The 23,764-nt window shown below is 40.2% G+C and overlaps 1 long non-coding RNA gene across 1 annotated transcript in view; it reads left to right on the top strand.

Moving 5' to 3' along the window:
• The window catches only part of LOC142072034 (uncharacterized), a 35,257-nt gene extending 17,868 nt beyond the window's left edge, over positions 1-17,389 (top strand). The window contains exons 2-3 of the long non-coding RNA XR_012668312.1: positions 13,336-13,470; positions 17,277-17,389. This is a non-coding gene — a long non-coding RNA (uncharacterized LOC142072034). The remainder of the gene's footprint in view (positions 1-13,335; positions 13,471-17,276) is intronic.
• The last annotated feature ends 6,375 nt before the right edge of the window (positions 17,390-23,764 follow it).

The following is a 23,764-nucleotide window of genomic DNA, read 5'->3' as shown; positions in this document are numbered from 1 at the left end:
ATCCTTTCACCTGTAAAGGGTTAAGAAGCTAGGATAACCTCGCTGGCACCTGACCAAATGACCAATGAGGAGACAAGATACTTTCAAAAGCTGGGGGGAGGGAGGAAAAACAAAGGGTCTGTCTCTGTCTGTGTGACGCTTTTGCCGGGGACAGAACAGGAATGGAGTCTTAGAATTTAGAAAGTAAACTAGCAAGATATGCGTTAGATTATGATTTCTTTAAATGGCTGAGAAATTAAGTTGTGCTGAATAGAATGGCTATTCCTGTCTGTGTGTCTTTTTGTAACTTAAGGTTTTGCCTAGAGGGAGTCTCTATGTTTTGAATCTAATTACCCTGTAAGATATTTACCATCCTGATTTTACAGAGGTTATTCTTTTGAGTGTTACTTCTTTTTTACTGTTTCTTCTATTAAAATCTTCTTGTAAGACCTGAATGTTTTTTTCATTGTGTTTAAGATCCAAGGGTTTGGGTCTGTGGTCACCTGTGCAAATTGGTGAGGATTTTTACCAAACCTTCTCCAGGAATTGGGGTGCAAGGGTTGGGAGGATTTTGGGGGGAAAGACATTTCCAAACAACGCTTTCCTAATAAAATAAACTCAGATAAACGTTTGGTGGTGGCAGTGGAAGTCCAAGGGCAAAGGGTAAAATAGTTTGTACCTTGGGGAAGTTTTAACCTAAGCTGGTAAAAGTAAGCTTGGGGGGGGGGGGTTCATGCAGATCCCCAGATCTATACCCTAGAGTTCAGAGTGGGGAAGGAACCTTGACATAGGCATAACATGATCCAAAGTCTGGATGTTGAAGGTAGACAAGGCATACATTTTTAGCAGTGAAGGTAGTTAACCACTGAAAAAATTTACTAACAGTCATGGAGTTTTCTCCATCACTGTCAAGTTTTAATAAAGAAAGATCAATATTTTTTCTAAAATATATGCTCTATGAATTATTTTGAGGAAATTCTATGGCCTGTATTATACAAGAGACAGACTTAAATGATCCCAGTGGTATCATCTGGACTTTGAATATATGAAACCTGGTAAATGCATTGTTTGATCCTTTCAGGCATTTTTCATACTCTGTTTTATTGTTGTCTGTGCTGTAACTTGTCCTTAGAAACAGGTCTTTTCTTCTCCCCTCCAGGCTTACTGAGTCTTCTTGCAGTTTTATTCATCTTTGTCATTCCTTGTATGACCATGTTTGTGGTTTATTTGACTTTTTGTAGAGTTTAGCATATTAAAATGTTAGTTTACATAGCAACACACCATTTAGTTTGCCTGACTTTGAATGACAGGCTTTCCTGCTCAGAGTGGCCAGAGGGTGAGATTTTCAAAAGTGTTCAGTGTTGGATTGCCTTTACTCCCACTGAGTCAATGGGCATTTCCATTAAACCTCCCTGTAACTTCAATTGGAGCAGAGTTAGGCCATCAGTGAGAGCATTTGAAAAATCCATCACAATACCTATGTGTCACTTAATTCCGGGGGTGGGATAGCTCAGTGGTTTGAGCATTGGCCTGCTAAACTTGAGTTTGGCCTGAGTTCAATCCTTGAGGGGGTCATTTAGGGATCTGGGGCAAAAATTGGGGATTGGTCCTGCTTTGAGCAGGGGGTTGGACTAGATGACCTCCTGAGGTCCCTTCTAACCCTGATATTCTATGATTCTGTGAATTCACTTAATTGGTGAATAAGTCTTGTTCTGCCCCTTATGTGCAGGAGTGATTTTAGCTCTTATAAAAGGCAGTTCTTCCTTTAGAGTTAATCAAGCTGTACATGCCTGCTGTGTGATGCCCATAACAGTACATTACATCCCTGTTTATTACTAGAACCATAAACCCACAGATTTTGTGTATTCCACTTATTTGTTACTCACCCACTCATCTTATTTTGCATCCTTAGAGACAGAACAAAGTAGGTTATAAAATCAAATCTGAATATTGAAGACTAAGAGTTTTAGGATTTTGTTTTAATTTCAGTGGAAACAGGTTTTTAATGTCAATATAAATGGTGCAAGTTCAAACAGTATTAGCAATCTGGCTGTGTTAGCTCATGAGAACAATGAAATTAAACTGATTTGTAGTCAGGTAGGTTTCACTGTGAAAATTGAATGGCTAGCAGAAATCAAAGGGCTAAAATAGTGAAAAATAAATATGATTTTAAAAATTCATTCATTGTTTATTATATAAAATATTAATATGGGCAAAAATCAATAATTCATTATGTGGTATCTTGACAGTAATCTCTTCATACAGTTTCATCATTAATGTAAATAAACTCTTGGTGTTGGGGAAACTGAAAGAACAACAGTGAAGGGACACAGCGCCTTGAATTAACTATTAACTATACACTTTGTATAAAGTGCCACAATTCAACTTCTCAGATATTCACTTCTTTTGGGGAAATGCCAGAGACAGTCCTTCACAGTGGTTAATTTATAATGAACGAGGTTTCGGTCTCAAGCAATTAAGTGCTGGGGCTCAGACATTTTTTTTTTTACGTTAAAATCATAGAATATCAGGGTTGGAAGGGACCCCAGGAGGTCATCTAGTCCAAGCCCCTGCTCAAAGCAGGACCAATCCCCATCTAAATCATCCCAGCCAGGGCTTTGTCAAGCTGGGCCTTAAAAACCTCTAAGGTTCCACCACCTCCCTAGGTAACCCATTCTAGTGCTTCACTACCCTCTAATGAAATAGTGTTTCCTAATATCCAACCTAGATCTCTCCCACTGCAACTTGAGACCATTGCTTCTTGTTCTGCCACCATCTGAGAACAGCTGAGCTCCATCCTCTTTGGAACCCCCCTTTCAGGTAGTTGAAGGCTGCTATCAAATCTGCCCTCACTCTTCTCTTCTGCAGACTAAGTAATCCCAGTTCCCTCAGCCTCTCCTCAAAAGTCATGTGCTCCAGCTCCCTCATCATTTTTCTTTGCCCTCCACTGGACTGTCTCCAATTTGTCCACATCCCTTCTGTAGTGGGGGGCCCAAAACTGGACACAATACTCCAGGTGTGACCTCACCAGTGCCGAACAGAGGGGAATAATCACTTCCTTAGATCTACTGGCAATGCTCCTATTAATACAGCCCAGTATGCCATTGGCCTTCTTGGCAACGAGGTACACTGCTGACTCATATCCAGGTTCTCATCCACTGTAATCCCGAGGTCCTTTTCTGCAGAACTGCTGCTTAGCCAGTCGGTCCCCAGCCTGTAGTGGTGCATGGGATTCTTCCTTCCTAAGTGCAGGACTCTGCACTTGTCCTTGTTGAACCTCATCAGATTTCTTTTGGCCTAGTCCTCCAATTAGTTTAGGTCACTCTGGACCCTCTACCTACCCTCCAGCATATCTACCTCTCCTCCCATTTTAGTGTCATCCACGAACTTGCAGAGGGTGCAATCCATCCCATCCTCCAGATAATGAAAATGTTGAACAAAACTGGCCCCAGGATTGACCCGTGAGGCACTCTGCTTGATACCGGCTGACAACTAGACATCGAGCCGTTGATCACTACCTGTTGAGCCCGACATTCTAGCCAGCTTTCTATCCACCTTATAGTCCACTCATCCAATCCATACTTCTTTAACTTGCTGGCAAGAATACTGTTGGAGACCTCATCAAAAGCTTTGCTAAAGTCAAGATATATCACATCCACCACTTTCCCCATATCCAGAGAGCCAGTTATCTCATCATAGAAGGCAATCAGCTTGGTCAGGCATGACTTGCTTTTGGTGAATCCATGTTGACTATTCCTGATGACCTTCCTCTCCTCCATGTGCTTCAGAATGGATTCCTTGAGGACCTGCTCCATGATTTTGCTGGGGAGTGAAGTGATGCAGACCAGTCTGTAGTTCTCTGGGTTCTCTTTCTTCCCTTTTAAAAATATGGGCACTATATTTGCCTGTTTCCAGTCATCCGGGACCTTCCCCGATTGCCATGAATTTTCAAAGATAATGGCCAATGGCTCTGTAATCCCATCACACAACTCCCTCAGCACCCTTGGATGCATTAGATCTGAACCTATGGACTTGTGCATGTCCAACTTTTCTAAATAGTCCCTAAACTGTTCTTTCACCAGTGCGGGCTGCTCACCTCCTCCCCTTACTTTGCTGCCCAGTGCAGCAGTCTGGAAGCTGACCTTATCTGTGAAGACCAAGGCAAAAAAAGCATTGAGTACTTCAGCTTCTTCCACATAATCTGTCACTATGTTGCCTCCCCCATTCAGTAAGTGTCCCACACTTTCCCTGACCTTCTTCTTGTTGCTAACATACCTGTAGAAACCCTTCTTGTTACCCTTCATATCCCTTGCTAGCTGCAGCTGCAAGTGTGCCTTGGTCTTCCTGATTACACCCCTGCATGCTCAAGCAATATTTTTAGACTCCTCCATAGTCATCTGTCCAAATTTCCACTTCTTGCAAGCTTCCTTTTTGAGTTTACATCTGAAGCTCACATTCATAACTGATACAATATGCCCAGAGGAGCCGGGGCTAAGAACGGCCACTCCTAGAGGTGCTGGGGTTTAGCCCTGGCAAGCCCTGGCACAAATTAAGCGCTGGCCTTTCAGTTAACACTATTGCAGTCTCTTTCACAATCCTCTGAGCTAAGAGAAACAGGTGTCTATGATCCAGTGATATTGTACCTGGAAAGCCCGGTTTTGGGAACGAAAACCATGCACTGGTATTTCTGTCACCATAATTGTCAAAACTGAGAAAATGCTGTACAGGAGACATAGTTCTTTAAGACGTAGGCTCCATATTGGCACACGGGCAGACACTTCCAGGTAAAGACTTGCCAATGGGAAGTATTTCATTCTTTTCCTTACCTTTGTTCTTCTGTATTTTATTATACGCTTGATATAATTAACAAGTGAGACTCTGCCCACGCTACAGAAGCAAGGAACAGAATTAACAGGTTTTTAAGTATTTCAACACCTGACTTTCTGCTAATAAAGGAGTCCAAATGATAGCATTCTGCAATCTTTTCTCAAACGTCAGCCAATTAATTTACATAAGTTAAATTAACAGTTCTTTAAAAAAAGAATATAATTCCTCTAGTAATGGTAGGTGTCAGTCTTACAGCATAATACTGCAACAGTCTTGGGTCATTAATTTTAAGTGATAATTCATACCCTGGAACTATGTCACTAATAACCAGCACTTACTAAGCTTGAAAAAAATCCATATTTTGTTCTCTCACAAGGAGCAATTTTCTGGGCATAAATTCCTTGAAATAACTATGAAATGCTCTGGGTGCTGATGAGTTGTCTGGGATCCTGGGCAGGCAGGATGTGTATGGCATGACAATTAACATATTTTCCTTAGGAAAAACTAAAGTTAGTTTGACTTTAAATAAAGCGTGCCTTGTTCATTCTTGCATTATAGCTTCAGTACCTTTAATAAATAAGGACAGATGCCCATACAGCTACTGAACAGAAACACTGAGTTGATTTTATTTTTATGTGTATTTCATAATGAAGAAAACCCCAAAGGGTTAATTGTTGTTGGGCACTTTCTGCCAATTATTATACATTGTGAATCTTGCTCACTTTTCTTCTTCCTCTTTTTCTCATTAAATGTCCAATCAATTTTTGCAGCTCCAAGATGTGTGGATAGTCCCAGTAAGCTTTGTTTAAGCCTGCAAACTATTTATTCTAGCCAAGTCCACTTTGTGAACCTGTTCAGGTTTGGTCATTACTGGAATAGAAAAGTAGAGGGTTTGGGGTAAATGTATAGTTGAAGTCACTGAAAAGTGTGTTCCTAGCTCTGCATTGTCTACGTTACAGTCTTACGATAAATTTACCTCCCGGGGATTACACTTCAAGGTGACCTCCCCTGGACTTTAAATTTGGGGGCTTACATTAAAAATGACAAAAAGAAAATACCTTGTACCAGCAAAGTCAACAAAGTCCACGGAACTGTGCATGTGCCTATACTAGTGCACGTGCTTACGTGCTGTGCTAGATCAGGGCTTAAAAAAAATAATCCATACCAAAAAACGATTAAAGTAGGAAACATGAAGTGAGAGGAATATCGTTTTGCTTAGATAAATGAACTTTTCTTTTGTAATTAATATTGTACTGGTTCTACTGTACTAATTCAAATGCTTCCATGGTTTCAAATTTCAGTATTAGGAAGACTATTTCTGACCGTCACAGAGAAAAAAAACATACATGCTCTCAGTATATACAGTATCCTTAACACACAAACCCAGAATACTGATCATTTGGTTGTGCCCAAGAGCAAATTCCTTATAAAATCCCATGACTTTGGAGAGCATTGTATAAACAATCACCAGTAGGGGAAAAGTGAAATTCCAAGCTGCTGCAGCATGTCCCTTAGTAGCAGAAACAATGCTTGAAGCCTGGAGCATGGTGAACATATGGATTATGAGCTGCCAAAGAACAGGTAAGATGCAGAAAAGTCAGTAAACCTTGCCAAGAACTCTCCTCTGTTGATTGCCCTTGTCATGCTTTGGCTCTGACCAGGTCTCTTCTGATCATCAGAATGAGGATGGACTAGATCTTCCCACTAGGATTTTGGGTTCTTTGGGGCTTTGAGTATTTCTTGCTAGCAGGTTTCTTGGCAAGAGATGAAGGTTGTAAAACAGGATTGAAGGGAACTCAGTATGCTATGGTAACAGATAGGGGAATGAACTAATCCTGAGTTTTATACAAAAAACTAAGGGGAAAGTACTGGATATTTTAACAAACTTGAGTTTATATATTTTGCAGAAATGTGTAGAAAGCATGTGCAAAAAACTATATCTCATTCTGGTTATTTATGACTCCAATATTTACAATGCCAGATGTTAAAAACACACATGGGTCTCTAACCCAATCTGCCATGTAGGGTTCACCCCGGCTCACACGCTCTTCATATCAAATTTTCTTGAAAGTCCCTGTGTGATATGATCCTGCTACCATGCAACAGCATGGAACAGGCTCTTCTAGAGATCCCCATTTTCCATGTCTTACAATGCTCTTATTGTTTTTGTTTTTTACTGTACTTCATCCTTAATATAACGTATCAATTCTGAGTTGTTTAATAAGCACAAGAGATAATGCAATGTTAGGCAGTAATCAGTTTTCCCTCTAATTTTTGACAGGCCGTGTGTGCAAAAAATTTCTTCTGTGCAAATTTTTGAAGCAGAGTTCAAATTTGTGCACTATGAGGCAAATGCGCCCAAGCAAGTAAAATGCTTATACATTCAAAAAGTTTTAATTTGCAACTGTGATAATAATAGTTTTATACCATGTTATTTTATAAATTTCATTTTTAAATACTTAGAAAAAGGAAATTTAACCATTCTTCATGAAGCAGAAGTTAGTTTTAAGCATTACGCTTTATGACCTTTTTTATAGACAATCACGAGCATATATCAAGCACATATTAATCATGATCATTATCAGTCCATAGGCTTCTGGCCATTGGTGTCCACTTTCACCTTTCATTCTATACACATGTCTGAAAAGATTTTGATAAGCATATAATAAAGACAATTTAATAAGTATGCCATTAAGTCAATTGATGTGGATTTTCAGATAGAGACAGCATAAGTAAAAAAAGAAAAACAAGAGTTTGTGTTTTAAATTTAAAACTTTCCTTAAAAATCAATAAATGATTATCAGACAAGAATAAGATATGTAATTACAAATGCATTTTAATTTCCTTATTGGTCGAAATGTCAAAGACTGCTAAACTAACTTTACTGTTTTTCCCTGCGATCTTTTTCATTTGCCCATTCAATATAAACTCTGTCCAGATCTATCAGTCCTCCATCGAGCTGGTAACTCTTAATACACATCAGCATGTCCAAATGATCTAATTGTAAACAATTCTATAGTTTGTTTTTTAGAGTGTTCATTAAGCTAAAGCCACGCTCACAGTCTGCACTAGATACTAGGAATGTTCCTCCAATAACCATCTACTTTGCAAGATCCTGAAACTGTTCGTTCTGGTGAGCAAATGTCACCGCATCCGGGAAACTTAAAACCAATTGGCTTTTGATTCTTTCGGCTACTGCAAACTTGAAGTCATTGTACTGACTGACTATAATAATCTCTTCAGCAAGAAAGTCTTTGTATTTTGAACGTAGGGATTTGACCTGATGAATTCCAAAATTGAAGTCTCACTTAACTGTTGCTGCACAATCAAAAGCGGACCACTCCTGGACTTCATCCTCTGGAAACCTGTCTGCCAAATGTGCACACAAGATGTTTATGAAAATTATTATGGAACTAGTATCAATTTCATTATTTTCTTGAGAGCTCATATCTAAGAGAGCCTTAACTTTGTCATTTCATAAGACTGAATCTCCAAGGTACTGTCTTCTGATCTTGTTCAGTTTACCTTGGGCAAGGTGAAATACTTCAAGAGGTGTAAGGCCCTGTTTCTGGAACAGCGTGGATAGTGAAGTCAGCTCCGACAAAACATCATTCAAAACTTCTGATGTTATTCGGTATTACACGGTATTCAGCTTTTTGTGGAAGTATTTAGAAACAGGATCAGTATCTTTGTCTTGCTCAAAATATTCCAGAAGAGGATTATAGTTGCAAATAATTGCTCGAAGTGCAAAGTGCCTAGATAACCAGTGCACTTCATTGATTGGCCTGAAAGCTACTGACTCACATTTAGAAGCATCCACTGTTTCCTGAAATTTGCATTTTCTCCTGGATGACCGACAGAACACCGTGTAGACAGTTCTCATTAAGGTATCAATGTCTCTTATCAGCTTGACCTCTTTCCATGCATCGGAAATCCCCAAGTCTTCCTGGTGTGCAACGCAATGTTGCTTGACTAAGTGTGGAATATCATGTTTCAGCTGAGCCGCCACACCATTGAGTTTGCCCGACATCACAGAGGCACCATCAGATGTGAACATCACCATTTTCATTAGATCAGGTTGGTGTTTTTTATAAAACCCTTTGATTGCAGACACTATTGAAACAGCATCACATTCTTGGAATTGTAATAGTACACTAAACGAAGTTTTATAGTCTGCAGAATTTATGGATCTATATTTAAACTAGAGTATCAAGTATCTGTTAATGGATACATCGGTGCTTTCCTCAACAACTAGAGTATGAAATATTGCAGATGCTATTTCATACATGAGGTCATTTTGGACAATGCAGTTGATAATTTCAAGAAATTCAAAAGCATAATATTTACTTCTCCAGCTCGCTGGTATGCGCACATACTTTTCCATATGGTCATTAATATCCTGAACAGAAAGCATTGAGCTGTTCATTTTAATAGCCAGCAACACACTGTCTAAAAGTACCTTGATTTCTTCTGGGTTTGAGCGCTTGCATTCAAGATTAATTTGCCTCCTCTGCTTTTCAGCTGGACTTTCAAGAATCTCATGCTAAGCAATCCACTCTTTAAGGAAGGGTTTTTGTTTCTAAGTCTTGTTACACCATCTATATGAGACTTACTTGACAGATGACACTTTAAGAAATCCAACTTCCATTCATAGTTCCACATTCTTCCTGTTGAAAATTCTTCCAAAGCTCTGGCATCTTGACAATATACACAAACCACTCCGTTGTCCTTATCATATGTGAACATTTCACAAAGTTTAACAAGCATTACACTATGTGACTTCAGTGTAACCATCTCTATAGTCTCATCCAGCTATCCAGATTTAAATGAAGTCACTGTTCTTTTATGCTTTAGACCTCTAGACAGTGACATTTTGGGACTGATTTTTTACCAGATTTGTTTATTTAAAAATAATACTTTTATTATATGGCTACTATTTCAGTGCGCTTAACAGCATGACTCAACAAAAGGGCAAATGAGAGATCATTCAGATCAGGATACTGGAAGTTTGTGCATAGCTCCGATCACATCCATGCATCTGCGGCAAAAAAACGTGGGAAAATGGTAAAACATCATGAGTAAATGTATGAAGTCCAATGCCTTTGAAAGATTTGAATCACAAAAACAATACTTACCGTTGTTCATTTCTGGGAAATCTTTGCAGTTCCTTAGCAACTACAGCCAGGCATTTTGACTTATTTGCACACACTTGAGTTTGTACACAGCCAAATGAACAGACTACAAGGAGATGGGTGGGTCCCGACTGTCCTGACGTGATCAACGTTCCATGTTCAAAATGCTGGCGGGGAGGGTACAATTCACAGACCTCCTTTCCCTTTCGTCCCCTTGCCAGCTCATAGAATCTGGCTGTATTGATAGATGGCGGGGAAACAATGTCAAAAGTCACTCGTAAATGATATTTCAGCTTGGCTCCAATGCAGTAGTTCATGTTTTGTGCGCGCGATGTGTCGCCAAGTGCACGGGGTTTAGGATCGGTATGCATGTGCACATGTGCGCACAGCTCAGGGGGAAGAGTGTCAGTACCATAGATACTTATGAAAAATGAAAATGCTCCAGCTTCTAATTAACAGCCTGCATTGTTATATACATTACTATTTGTCACTGCTTTGTAATGAGCCTGGTGACAGCTCACGTGGCCCCTTCACAGTTTACTATTCATTTGAATGAGAAGAAGCATGTGGAGATGGGATCAACATATTGTAGCCGATGATTTCATGGAAAATGTCAGCAACTAGCTGTATAATTACTGCAGATGCACAAAATATTCAATGCAAAATTAAAAACTCTTAACATTTACCTATTTTCACATTAGTGGAACAGCCACGAAATGCTGTGCTTTGTGTGTGATTTTGAAAAATTTTTATCCAAAGTTTGTCATGATCATTCCCTCGACATAATTAAATTTCCACAAAGGTTGTGTGGCAGCTTAGCAGTTCATTCTTAAGTTTGTGTTTCAAACAGGGGTGAAAGTCATAGTAATTCTTCAGATTCCCTAAACCTCTACTATGTGCTTCAGAGGATTGGCACTCAGCAGAAACTGTTTTGGCTAGAGATATTGGTGGTGGGGGATAATAATGAAAAAATGTAAAAATGTCAAAGTATTCTTTTACAGTAGCAGCCTTTTTACAGTATCTGCAAAAAGAACAGGAGTACTTGTGGCTTCTTAGAGACTAACACATTTATTTGAGCATAAGCTTTCGTGGGCTACAGCCCACTTCACCGGATGCATGCAGTGGAAAATACAGTAGGACAATTTTATATACACAGAGAACATAAAACAATGGGTGAAACAAATCTTGATTATCACAGCAAAGAGGTTTTTTTTCTCTCCTGCTGGTAATGGTTCACCTTAACTGATCACTCTCATTATAGTCTGTATGGTAACACCCGTTGTTTCATGTTCTTTGTGTATATAGAATCGTCCTACTGTATTTTCCACTGCATGCAAACGATGAAGTGGGCTGTAGCCCACGAAAGCTTATGCTCAAATAAATTTGTTAGTCTCTATGGTGCCACAAGTACTCCTGTTCTTTTTTAAAGTATTCCTTGTCATCTCCCCCGACCTCCAGGTTCAAAAGGAACCCATTTTTCAGGAACATTTTTGTATTTTATTAGCAATTTTATAATAAAAAATATTACCTGAAACATTTCTGAAATGGTTATTAAAAATTTTTAATTTACCAGAAAAAATTGATTAAGTTATCCATAGAAATATTCATAAAACATGCTATGAAAAATCTTGGGGAAAAATAAAAAAATTTCTGAAAACTTAAGGTTTTAATGATTTATTTAATTGTCTTAGGGGTGGGGGGGGGAGGTATTTTACAATGAAAAATATTTCCATTTGAAAAATTTCGACCAGCTCTACTTTGATTCACTTTCTAATTGGGAGTGTATTTTGTCTGCTGTTCTGGTGCCAGTCAGAAAAAGCAACTGGGCCAGACCCTGAGCAAGAATAATCATGTATCTCCATTGACACCAATTTACACCATCTTCAGGCTCTGTCTTGGTGTCTGCTGTTTTCCAGAGGCTTAAGCTCCTGGAATTCACTACCATCTACTTACAAAGGTTGTGTGCTGCTCTCCACTGCAGCTGTGGGGAGAAAGTTTGCTAATTACCCTTTCCTCAGGGAAGCCATCTACAATTTGAACAGCAGAGCATCTACCTGATGGCTCCTCAAAGATAATTGAGAAAATAGCACACCATCAGTGTTTGCTTCTGAGAAGATAAGATCATTTAGGAATGGTAAAGTTTCTTACACTGGAGGGGCTGTTGTAACTTCTCTATGAGAAAGAGACAGAGGACACGAATAGTGAACATTTTCCCTCCAATCAGTTTTAGAGGGAAAATTGCTGGTTTTCCTCAAGAAAACTTGATTATTGATTAGAAAACGGAAAACCCCAAACTAAATTTTTTTCAATGTTCAGCCAAAAATATATTGTATTTGGCAGTTTTGAGATATTAAAACAATAATAATAATCGGTTTTTGATTATTGAAAACTGAACATTTCTTGGTGTTCAAGTTTTTGCTTTTTTAATGAAAAGTCAAAGTTGTCTCCTGAAATTTTTCAACTAAATTAATTTGGGGTTTTTTTGCGTCAAAGTGTTATGGTGAGAGCAAGCCACATTTTATATCCAGTTCTAACAGAGAGCCACTGGACTTGGTGGGTACCTCCATAAATTCAAGTATGCTCGTCTAATGGACACTCTGGAGGATCCACCATCACTAAATGGTGGAAATGAACTCAGTTGAGGCATTTTTTAATGCCTTTTTGCAATAGGGAAGCTATTTTATTACAATTGTATACAATACTGTATGTCATTTTTGCAATGCTATGTAAAAGTTTGTATATTTTAAACAACAGTTGAAATCAAACCAAAGTATCAGGGGCATAAAATTGCCCCACTTCCTGTTGGTAATTTTTTTAAACAAAATTATTCTAAACCCTCCCCCAAACTCATTTTCACTAATAACTACTAACTATCCAATATCTTTACCTAATTACTATTTCCATAAAATAATTACTAATATAATAAATTCTGACTTTGAAACAGTTTCAAAGTACACAGTGCTGATTCTTGTCTCCTTTATACTAGTAGCTCACATAGTGCAACTATGTTTCCACTGTATTTCCTAATTTATTAAGATTGATGACATTATATGATTTGTCAATTAAAAGCTACATGACTGGTGAACAGATTAACAGAAAGAGGTGAAAAAAATGTAATAAATTTACAGTTTATTTCTTCCTGGCTGCTGCTTTGGAAGTTAATGATCTGGAAATGCTTTGAGAGGTCCCTAGTGCCAGTTTAGTTACTTAGGATTCTCTTCCTCATAAAACACAGAACGTACTTTCAATACTTGAGAATTATTCTAAGTGTTTAAAACTAATATCCAGTGTGCTTACTGTTTCCCTCTTGGCTGGTTCTACTGTACTGTATGTTACCAGATAAAACCAAAAGTCATCACAAATATATATGACTAGAATGTGTCTGTTGCTAGCACAGGTATTTATGGAGTCGTGAAGAGGAGGAGAGGAGAAGGATACTGCACCCAAGAATTAAATGCAATAGAAGTACCTGAACTTGGAGAACTCTACAAAGACCCTGCTCCATGCTGCATGGCAGAGATTTGGTAACATGGTAAGAAGGTTGCTGAGATAGTGGTAGGGCAAAGCCAATGGATCTACCACTCTGTGAAAGCATTTTCTGTTCCATTTGCCTCGGACATGATGCATGATGCATAAGCACAGACACTACTTCCGTCCTGAGGTTGGTGCAGCAACCACAAAGCAGCTCCATTATCATTCCCTAGTAGAGGGAGAATGACTCCTTCCTCATAGCACCAGGGAATATCTCTTGTGTGCTAAGTCTGAATACTTGGGCTCTTGTAGTGGGGAGAGGATTTGGTGGGGAGATATTGCTACTGGATAATTATGTTGTAGATTCATCTGGGACGCTAGAAAAGTGGGGTGAGTGTCAGATGTTTGATATACCTGAAATGATGAAGCCCAGTCCTCAGCTCCATTGAGCTTAAATGCAAAGCAGCCTTAAAGTCAGCACAACTGGCAAGTGGCAGATTCCCTGTTCATGGGTGCAGGGCGAGATTGTCCTCAATATTACATGTATGTCTTTGAGAAAATGGGCATAGTCAGGATATCTCTATACACTGGCAACCCCTGTTAGCCCCTTGGTGCCAGGAGCAGTCACATGTGAGTCAGAGCAGTCCTGTGTCTGGCCCTGTTCCCGGCTGGCCTCTGGATCAAAGACTTGCAGAGATGGTTTAAAGGCACCTTTTGCATCTCCTCCTCTTGAGCTATATTGAGTGTAGGTTTGATTCAGCTGAAGACCTGGAGCCATAACTGTAAGTACCTGACATTGCACCAAATTTTGCTGAACAAAAGTTTGAAGGATTGAAATAAGTTCACAAACATTCTCACACTTATCTGCACCTCCTGAACTTTCTCCCCACATCTGATCAGTCTGCCTCCCTCTTTCCAATTTGTCCAGGACACCTACTTTCCACTGTACCATATAGGACCAACAGCATCAAGAAAGTATTACAGAGACTATCCCATATCAAACTGATGTGGTTGTGACATACCAGCATGCAATCCAGACCATTGGACTGTGCCCCCCCTTCCCTGCAACCTTGGGTTCCTTACAATGCCTTGCTGAAGTGACTCCCATCTAGACTGGTCACAACAGCCTTCTGACGCTCGAGGTGTGACTTGCATGCTAGTGTGTAAATGCAACCTCCCGGCTACATTTGGTTACTTCTTCAGGGTGACCACAGCACACTCCCAGTCCCAGATTTTCCCCAGAAACATATGTCCTGTACTGTCCAGCCCTTTCTTGGACAATTCAATATATTAAGTCCCTTATTTCTTTGAGGAAATAATACACAACAATTTTCCCCCGTAAATGGAATTACCTAGATATTTCAATTTAAAGACACTGGATTAGATAAAACAATAAAACACTTTTTAGACTACAAAGAGAGAGTTTAAACAAGTTCAAGCAATGAGGCATAAGAGTCAGAAATGATTACAAGAAAAATAAAGATAAAATGCTTTCTAGTGCCTAACTTAACAAACTATATTAGATTTAAACCAAAGTTTTTCACCACATGCTTCCACCAGCATTACTGACCAAGCTCTTCAGGACCCCTTCAGGTCAGGACCCCTCCCACAGAGCCCAACAACATCTGCTTTTGTCTTCTGAGGTGCAAAAAGTGAGATGGATAGAGGATGGATGTCTCTTGGGGTGTTTGTCCCTCCTGTTTATACATTCAGTCTCTCTTGAAAAGCATTTCCAGCTGAGAACCAACAGCTGTTGGAGGAAGAAGACCACATGATTCTTTGTTGAGAGGCAGATCTCTTTGCTTCTGCCCCCCTTTCTTGCCAAAGAATGGCTACTTGATAGGTGATGGTCCATCAGCTTTGTTGACACTTGTCTGAGGCATCAGCTTGCCCTTTGTCTTTGAGAAACTGGTTTAGTGGTTAACCACTACCCAGATGTATCTGGGAAACAATAATGTTGCTATGTGTGTTTTATCATGATATTACTGATCAGCAAGTTATGAGTTTTATACTGATACAAGGCATATTTTGTACATAGATTATTACAATAGTGTGAAAGGTGTGAATACAGGGGTGCATTCCGGTACAGTAGTGCTTAAAAGTATATGGGTAGATTGAGTTTTTTCACTTCACATGATACCAGGCATAATACTCAGTCAAACTCCATCTGTTTCTCTCTTGTGGTAACAAGTTTTGTATGATGAAAAGCAACATGTTTCAGGGGAAAACTTTTACTGCATCAGAGAATGGGAGAAGTCAAATGCAGCTTAGGCTGATAAAAATTGATTTCCCATACTTGAATTGTGCCCCCTTTGAAGCTCATCTTTAATGTTACTGGTGGCATCAATACAAAGATTCTGCTTAGTGGCAGTCAGCACTGAGATAATCATTGTAAAGATAAATAAATAGAGGAAAAAATTCTGGCTTATACATTTGTCCCTCTTATTAGTCACCAGAGAGTGACTCTAGCTCAGGGGTCGGCAACCTTTCAGAAGTGATGTGCCAAGTCTTCATTTATTCACTCTAATGTAAGGTTTCGCGTGCCAGTAATACATTTTAACGTTTTTAGAAGGTATCTTTCTATAAGTCTATAATATATAACTAAGCTATTGTTGTATGTAAAGTAAATAAGGTTTTTAAAATGTTTAAGAAGCTTCATTTAAAATTAAATTAAAATGCAGATCTTGTCAGTTTAGTGTGATCCTTGCCCTTGCTTTTCCTTGCTGAGTTTTCCAATGTCTGGCACGTATTTGGACACTTCAAGCTGCACACAGGCTTCTGAGTGATCAGTTGTTAACTGGCTCTGAGAGGGACAGAGGACAGATTTCATGTGGGAAAATACCTGTTCACACAGCTACTGTGGATCCAAATGCTGAAAGCATTGCAACTGCAATTTTCTTCAAACAGTTAAATTTCGCTGGCAGGGATGTCCAGCAGGTCAAAATAGAGGCCCCATGATCTCTCTCGACAGTTTCAAGTGCACTCCGCAGATCTCCAGACTTTGATGCCCACAATTCTGAGCTTTTTAACTGAATGAGCTGCATTTCAAAATCTTCAACACCCATCCACTGAAATACAGACAAATCCAAGTCACTTCCCTTGAACTTTTCAGGTTTAATTAGAAAAGAAAGCATTGGGCCAAATCCCTGGAAATCTTGAAATCTGTCAGAAAATTCTGATTCCAGTTCTTGCATGTACATTCTAATCTCAACGTCAAACACAGTGCTCTGTTCCATGTAGTGTGATAGTGATGTAAGCAGCAAATCAGGACTTAAAAATATCCCAGTACAATGGTGCTGGAACAATTTTTAAGGTGGGAGTGCTGAGCTGTGCCCCCTCTTGCCCCTGTCTGCACCCCTCACTGCCCCAGGCTGGGGCCAGTGGGCCACAGCTGGGGGCGGCTGCAGAGCCCTGGGCCGATGGCCAGGACCCCAGGCCGGCAGCGGAGCTCCTGGGACTGGTGGCCGGGACCCGGGGCTGGCAGACGGAACCCCAGCTGGCAGGGGGCTGGCAGTTGGTACCCCAGGCCAGCAGCGGAGCCCCCAAGACCGGTGGCCAGGGCTCCAGGCAGTGTGAGTGCCACTGAAAATCAGCTCATGTGCCACCTTCGGCACGCGTGCCATAGGTTGCCTACCCCTGCTCTAGCTATTCTCCATTAATGGGTGTGTGTGCATGTGCGTGTACATGTGTATGTGTTAATCACCCTATTATATTTCCTTTCAACAGTGGGTTTTTTAAAGAAAAACTTCTTTATAATAGGGTTTCATGTTACTGGTCTTGAACAATTGCCTCAATTAACCTGTATAATATAAAAGGTAGGACTGTTCTTTTCTGATGCCTTTTAATCCCTCAGTCTCTGTTTTGCAGTATGTAGAAACCAGGAAAAGGAGAGATGTTGGAATGGTGACAACAGTAGAAAAGAGAATCATGTGAGGTGGGAAGAAAAGAAAATGAACTAAACCATGAAAGGAACTGCATGGAAGAGGTAGGGGGAAAGTAGAAGGAACAGAAGTACAATTAGGATAAGAAAGAGGCAATACATTGTTTTATTGTTCATACCTACATCCTTATACAGGGGAACACTCTTTTACTGAAGTCATTTTTACCTATGAACAACCTATTCAGATTCACTGTAAGTGGAATAGCAACTGGCCTATTGCAAAACAGTGAAATAATATGGAATTTTTATTTTACTTAACTATAAATGGTGATTCACTGCCAAAGCTCATTATAAGCAAGGTTTCAGAGTAACAGCCGTGTTAGTCTGTATTCGCAAAAAGAAAAGGAGGACTTGTGGCACCTTAGAGACTAACCAATTTATTTGAGCATAAGCTTTCGAAGGGAGCTGTAGCTCACGAAAGCTTATGCTCAAATAAATTGGTTAGTCTCTAAGGTGCCACAAGACCTCCTTTTCATTATAGGCAAGTTACACTAAATACTCCACTGGTGTAAATGAGCACTGCACCATTGCCAATGTAACAGACTATTTGAGGGTCCGGCATGCTAGCATTACAATGAGAAATACAATAATCATCCCAATGTCACTTATAGCTCTGGGTCACTTTGTATCTCAGAAGAGCCCAACTAATGGCATTCTACCTTCTTGATATCTATATCTAAACTTTAAATCCTACAGCCATTAGGCCCAACACTGCCAATGGAATAAATCAGAGTCATATTTTAATTGCCTTTGGCTACATGTGCACACAAATTTATGTGTATTGTTATGTCTAAAATTATATGCTCACTGCAACTCAACATGAAAAATAGGCATTTAGATATTTGCATGTGTAAATACCACGCTTGTTCATGGAATCACAATAAGAGCTGCCAAAATGTATATACCTTTTTGTGCACAGGTCTTGGGCCCCTTTATTTTTTTGTTTTGTTTATAATTCTGACCCTGAATTTTTGTATCCAGAATTTATCCAAATTAATGTGCAAAATCTGCATTAAAGACTCTAGAGGATAGGCATTTGTAAAGTCTTGAGAATGGGTCACTCCTGCCAGAAGCAAGAGTATTCTTAATGTGAAGAGACAGCCAAAAATAAACTATAATTGAGGAGAAGGCTGGTGGAAGTTTGCCAAACATTTTGAAAGGTTCAGTTTGGATTTGGTTTTAGAAATACGCAAAGGCTCAAAGACAGGCTTGTTGTTTTTTCTGAACCTTTAACCTTCCCTGGAGAAAATGGGCTCAAGCTACCTAGCTGTAATCTCCGTGTGTGCTGTACATTTTATTACATATTCTTATAGACAAGGACAATTTCAAGGTGAAGTATCACAAAAGATAGTGCGAAAGAAATCAGTACTTCACCGGGAAACATGAAGACCAGTGTCTTATGAAGAGCAGAAATTGATGTTGCCTTCATAACATGTCCCTCTCTTTTTAACCTACAGGGATTATATTTCCCAACCAATGCTCCTTAATATGTATTAAGAAAACATGAATAATTCACTGCAATCTTGTCTTGACTGGACAAATAGACTAATATAGTATGTGTTTTTTGCCATGGTTAGAGAATAAAAAGATAATCACATGGAACAAATGAATGAAATAGATCTTAATATAGTGACATTGTTCACATGACCATGGTTAACACTTTGGACCTGAGTCTGATTTCACTTACACACTGTATATGTGGCACCTTCAGGCATTCTTGGGGAGATGCTGTGTTGTGAGGAGTGCACGCACAGGCGTGTGCACACACACAGAAACAATCTTGAATTAACTTTATTAACAAGCAGAAAGGACTCCACTCAGGAGTTTAAAAAAGAGCCACTGTGGCTTAACAACCATGTAAAAGAAGAAGTGAGAGATAAAAAGGCATCTTTTAAATAGTGGAAGTCAAATCCTAGTGAGGTAAATAGAAAGGAGCATAAACACCGCCAAATTAAATGTAAAAATGTAATAAGAAAAGCCAAAAAGGAGTTAGAAGAACAGCTAGCCAAAAACTCAAAAGGTAATAACAAAATGTTTTTTAAGTACATCAGAAGCAGGAAGCCTGCTAAACAACCAGTGGGGCCCCAGGACGATCAAGATACAAAAGGAGTACTTAAAGACGATAAAGTCATTGCAGAGAAACTAAATGCTTTGCTTCAGTCTTTACTGAAGGATGTTAGGGAGATTTCCAAACCTGAGCTGTCTTTTATAGGTGACAAATCTGAGGATTGTCACAGATTGAAGTGTCACTAGAGGAGGTTTTGGAATTAATTGAGAAACTTAACAGTAACAAGTCACCGGAACCAGATGGCATTCACCCAAGAGTTCTGAAAGAACTCAAATGTGAAATTGTAGAACTATTAACTATGGTTTGTAACCTGTCCCTTAAATCAGCTTCTCTATCCAATGACTGGAAGATAGCTAATGTAACGCCAATATTTAAAAAGGGCTCTAGAGGTGATCCTGGCAATTACAGACCAATAAGTCTAACATCAGTACCGGGCAAATTAGTTGAAACAATAGTAAAGAATAAAATTGTCAGACACATAGAAGAACATAAATTGTTGCGCAAAACATAAATTGTTGCGCAAAAGTCAACATGGTTTCTGTAAAGGGAAATCATGTCTTCTTACTAATCTATGAGAGTTCTTTGAAGGGGTCAACAAACATGTGGACAAGGGGGATCCAGTGGATATAGTGTACTTAGATTTTCAGAAAGCCTTTGCCAAGGTCTCTCACCAAAGGCTCTTATGTGAATTAAGTTGTCATGGGATAAAAGGGAAGATCCTTTCATGGATTGAGAACTGGTTAAAAGACAGGGAACAAAGGGTAGGAAAAAATGGTAAATTTTCAGAATGGAGAGGGGTAACTAGTGGTATTCCCCAAGGGTCAGTCCTGGGACCAATCCTGTTCAACTTATTCATAAATGATTTGGAGAAAGGAGTAAACAGTGAGGTGGCAAAGTTTGCAGATGATACTAAACTGCTCAAGATAGTTAAAACCAAAGCAGACTGTGAAGAACTTCAAAAAGATCTCACAAGACTAAGTGATTGGGCAACAAAATGCCAAATGAAATTTAATGTGGATAAATGTAAAGTAATGCACGTTAGAAAAAATAACTCCCATTATACAAACAATATGATAGGGGCTAATTTAGCTACAACTAAACAGGAGAAAGATCTTGGAGTCATCATGGATAGTTCTCTGAAGTCGTGGATGGTGTCATACTAACTATTAAGGAGGCCTTCCCAGACTGTTTCTGAACAGTGTGCTTCTTCTGAGAACCAAGCCATGAGGTGAAGTGATTAAGGGTTTGGATACAACACCTGCCTGATTCTGGGATATCAGGTCCTTGACTAAAGGCAGAGGCCAGGGGTCCCTGAGTGACAGCTTGTGCAAGTCTAGGAACCACAGCTGCCTTATCCAGGCTGGTATGCTGAGTATCACTTTGTCTCACTTTTACTTCAGCTTGAAAATGACCTTGGGAATCAATGGCACCTGAAGGTGGGCATTGAGCAGGCCAACATCTTAGGAGAAGAAAAATATGTTGGAGATGGACTAGGAGCTGAGGACTGCATTCAAACACAAAAGGGAGGATTTCTTGTTCTCACGGGTTGCAAATAAATCCTCTTATGGGACTCGCATTTGAAGTTAGAATGGTTGTGCTGAGAGACTACTCATCATCCAAGCTTAACAGCTTGCTCAGTCAGTCCTCCAAGCCATTCTGAACTCTCAGAAGATCTGATGCTATGAGAGTCAGGGAATTTTGAATGCAGAAATTACATTATCTGACTGCTTCCTGGCAAAGGCTTTCTGATCTGGCAACCCCTCTTTGTTGACATAGAACACGACTGTGGTGGTGTTGGTAAGTACATGGATAATCCTGCCCTGTATGAGGCAGGAACTGGTGGCATGCTCTGGAAATTGCCAAAAATTCTAAAAAGTTCCAAAAGTCTGGACAGACAGCGGAGTGGACCACAAGCCTTGAGCTTGCTGATCTCCCAGATGCATTCCCCACTGCATGGCTGACATGTCCGTTACTTAAGTCCCAGAGGGGAGAGATGGGGAGAACAGGACTCCCTTACAAACATTGTCTTGGTTCATCCAGCAATCCAGGGATGATAAGATCTTGTCTGGAATACATACTAGTCTGTCCAGGTGGTATACCAGAGGGTGGTATACTGACTTGAGCGATGTTAGAGGGTTACAGAGATGCAATCTGGCATGTGGGCAGGTGTCAATTAAGTGCATGCCTCCATATGCCTCAGGAGACTGAGGCAGTTCCTCACTGAGGTTCAGGGATGGTCCTAGAAGAACACATAGAGATCTCACAAAGCTAAATACCTTGAAGGCAGGATAAAAGCCCTGGTTACGATTGCATCCAGGACTGCCCTGAGAAATTCTATTCTCTGAAGGGGTGTGAGGATCAATTTTTACTTTGTTCATTTCCAGGCCTAAGCTTGATAATAAGTTCAATGGATACTTCTTTCTACCTTCTGAAAGAGCAACCCAACACCAATCACTCATCCAGGTATGGATAGACCTTGACGTCCCATTGGTGGAGATAGGCTGCTACCACTGCCATGCATGTGGTGTAAAACCTTGGTAGGTTGACAGGATGAAGACTAGAACTGTGAACTGGAAATAATTTTCTCATACTACAAAACTTAGAAGTTTCCTTTGGCCATGGTAGATCACCAAGTGAAAATACACATCCCTCAAATTGAGGGCAATATAAACTCCCAGGGATAATGATTGTAAGGGAAACCATATGGAACCACAGCTTCTTGATGTATTTCTGAAGGTCTAAAATGGAACTGAGACCATTTGGGTATTAGGAACTAGTGGGAATAGACCCTCTTCCCTGGTACTGAGGGAGCACTTCTTCTGTGGCACCTAAATAACAGAGTCTGCACTTCATCCCTGCATACAGACTTCTGAAATGGATCCCTGAAGAGGGATAGGTGAGATGAGGGGTAATAAAGAAATTGCATGATATACCCTGATTCCACCATGGATGGGCTGCCATGCAAGTGATGGGCTGCCATGCAGTTAGTAAATGTGACAATCTGATCCCAAAGTGGGGGAGATTCTCAATGAGATCCTGTATGCTCAGTACACTGACCTCGATGGGGGAACCAAACAGGCTGCTTCCACGCCTGTGGCTGTCTTAAAGAAGTGGTGGAAGAGGATGGCTGGTACCCCCTCTTTTGCTGCTTGTGCTTCCATCTGTACTGAGCTGCCTGTCTAGGTATGTAATGTTGCTGCCTCGGTGAGAACTGGGGGTGAAACTGCCATCTGTGAGGAAAAAAAGGCACCACCCTCAAAAGGGGAGATCTTCAATTGTCTGTTGTAATTCTACAGGAAGCTCTGATGGCTGGAGCCACAATGAGCCATGACTCTGGAAGCTGAATATGCTACATCCAGGGAAACCTTCAGTGTGGATCCTGCAACCAGCTGAACTCCCACCAGGAAAGACTGGAACTCACCCTTGGAGTCCTCTGGCTGCTTGTTGATGAATTTGGCCAACTCATACTAATTGGAATAATAACAACAGGCCAAAAGAGCTTAATGATTTTCTATACATAATCACAGCCCTGCAGTTGAATAAATCTTTCTGTCTAAAGGTCCAAGTTTTTTACATATTCATCTTCAGGAGTTGCTTTTGTTTCACCTTTATGGTATCTTTTATTTACTGCCACCACTGCCAGAGAGCTTGGTGTGGGGTGCTATTGATAAAACTATTTATATCTTTGTGAAGGAACTTAGTATTTGGGCTCTGTGTCCTTTGCCAGTGGTGGGAGGCCTACAGGCCTTATTTATAGGGAGAGCAACTTTCCATGAAGTGGCTGAAGTAAAATGCCTGAGTTTGTGCGGATTTTCCTCCCCAAGCTCTATTTTATCCCCAGGGAGGTAGATATTCTTTTCATGAGCTCTTGATAGGCCTTAAAGTCATCTGGTACCAAAAATAATGATTATGGTACCAGAGCTTCATCCCGTAAAGATGTTCAGAGGAGCAGGTTAGAACCCTGTTGTCTCTGGTGTTGCAGTAGGAGGCCTGTCTGAAGCAGACAACTCTGCACCCCACAGAAGTTCACTACTGACATTGAGCAGTCTATTGATACTGCAGGGAAAAACTTCTTCCCTTGGGATCTTTTTCCATGGTGTAGTTGTTGCTCAGTACGGACTTTGAACAGTCTCTCAGCACAGGGCAAGGAGACTTATCAGGGACCAGTTTCTGTAGTACAGTGGAGACGAGTGTCTAGACACCAGAGGCACCCCACATTGTACCCAGTAGGGCCAATGATGGGCCTGTTACAGTACTGGAGGCTAATTGTGTCTAGACAACACACTCCATTCCCTCTATATGCTCTTGGCAGGATGACTCTTGTGAGAATTAGTATGATCCCTGGAG

The sequence above is a fragment of the Caretta caretta genome, chromosome 5 (assembly GCF_965140235.1).
Source record: "Caretta caretta isolate rCarCar2 chromosome 5, rCarCar1.hap1, whole genome shotgun sequence".
NCBI classification, from domain to species: domain Eukaryota; kingdom Metazoa; phylum Chordata; order Testudines; family Cheloniidae; genus Caretta; species Caretta caretta.
The sequence above is the reverse complement of the archived record's forward strand: the minus strand, read 5'-3'. Positions and strand labels throughout refer to the sequence as shown.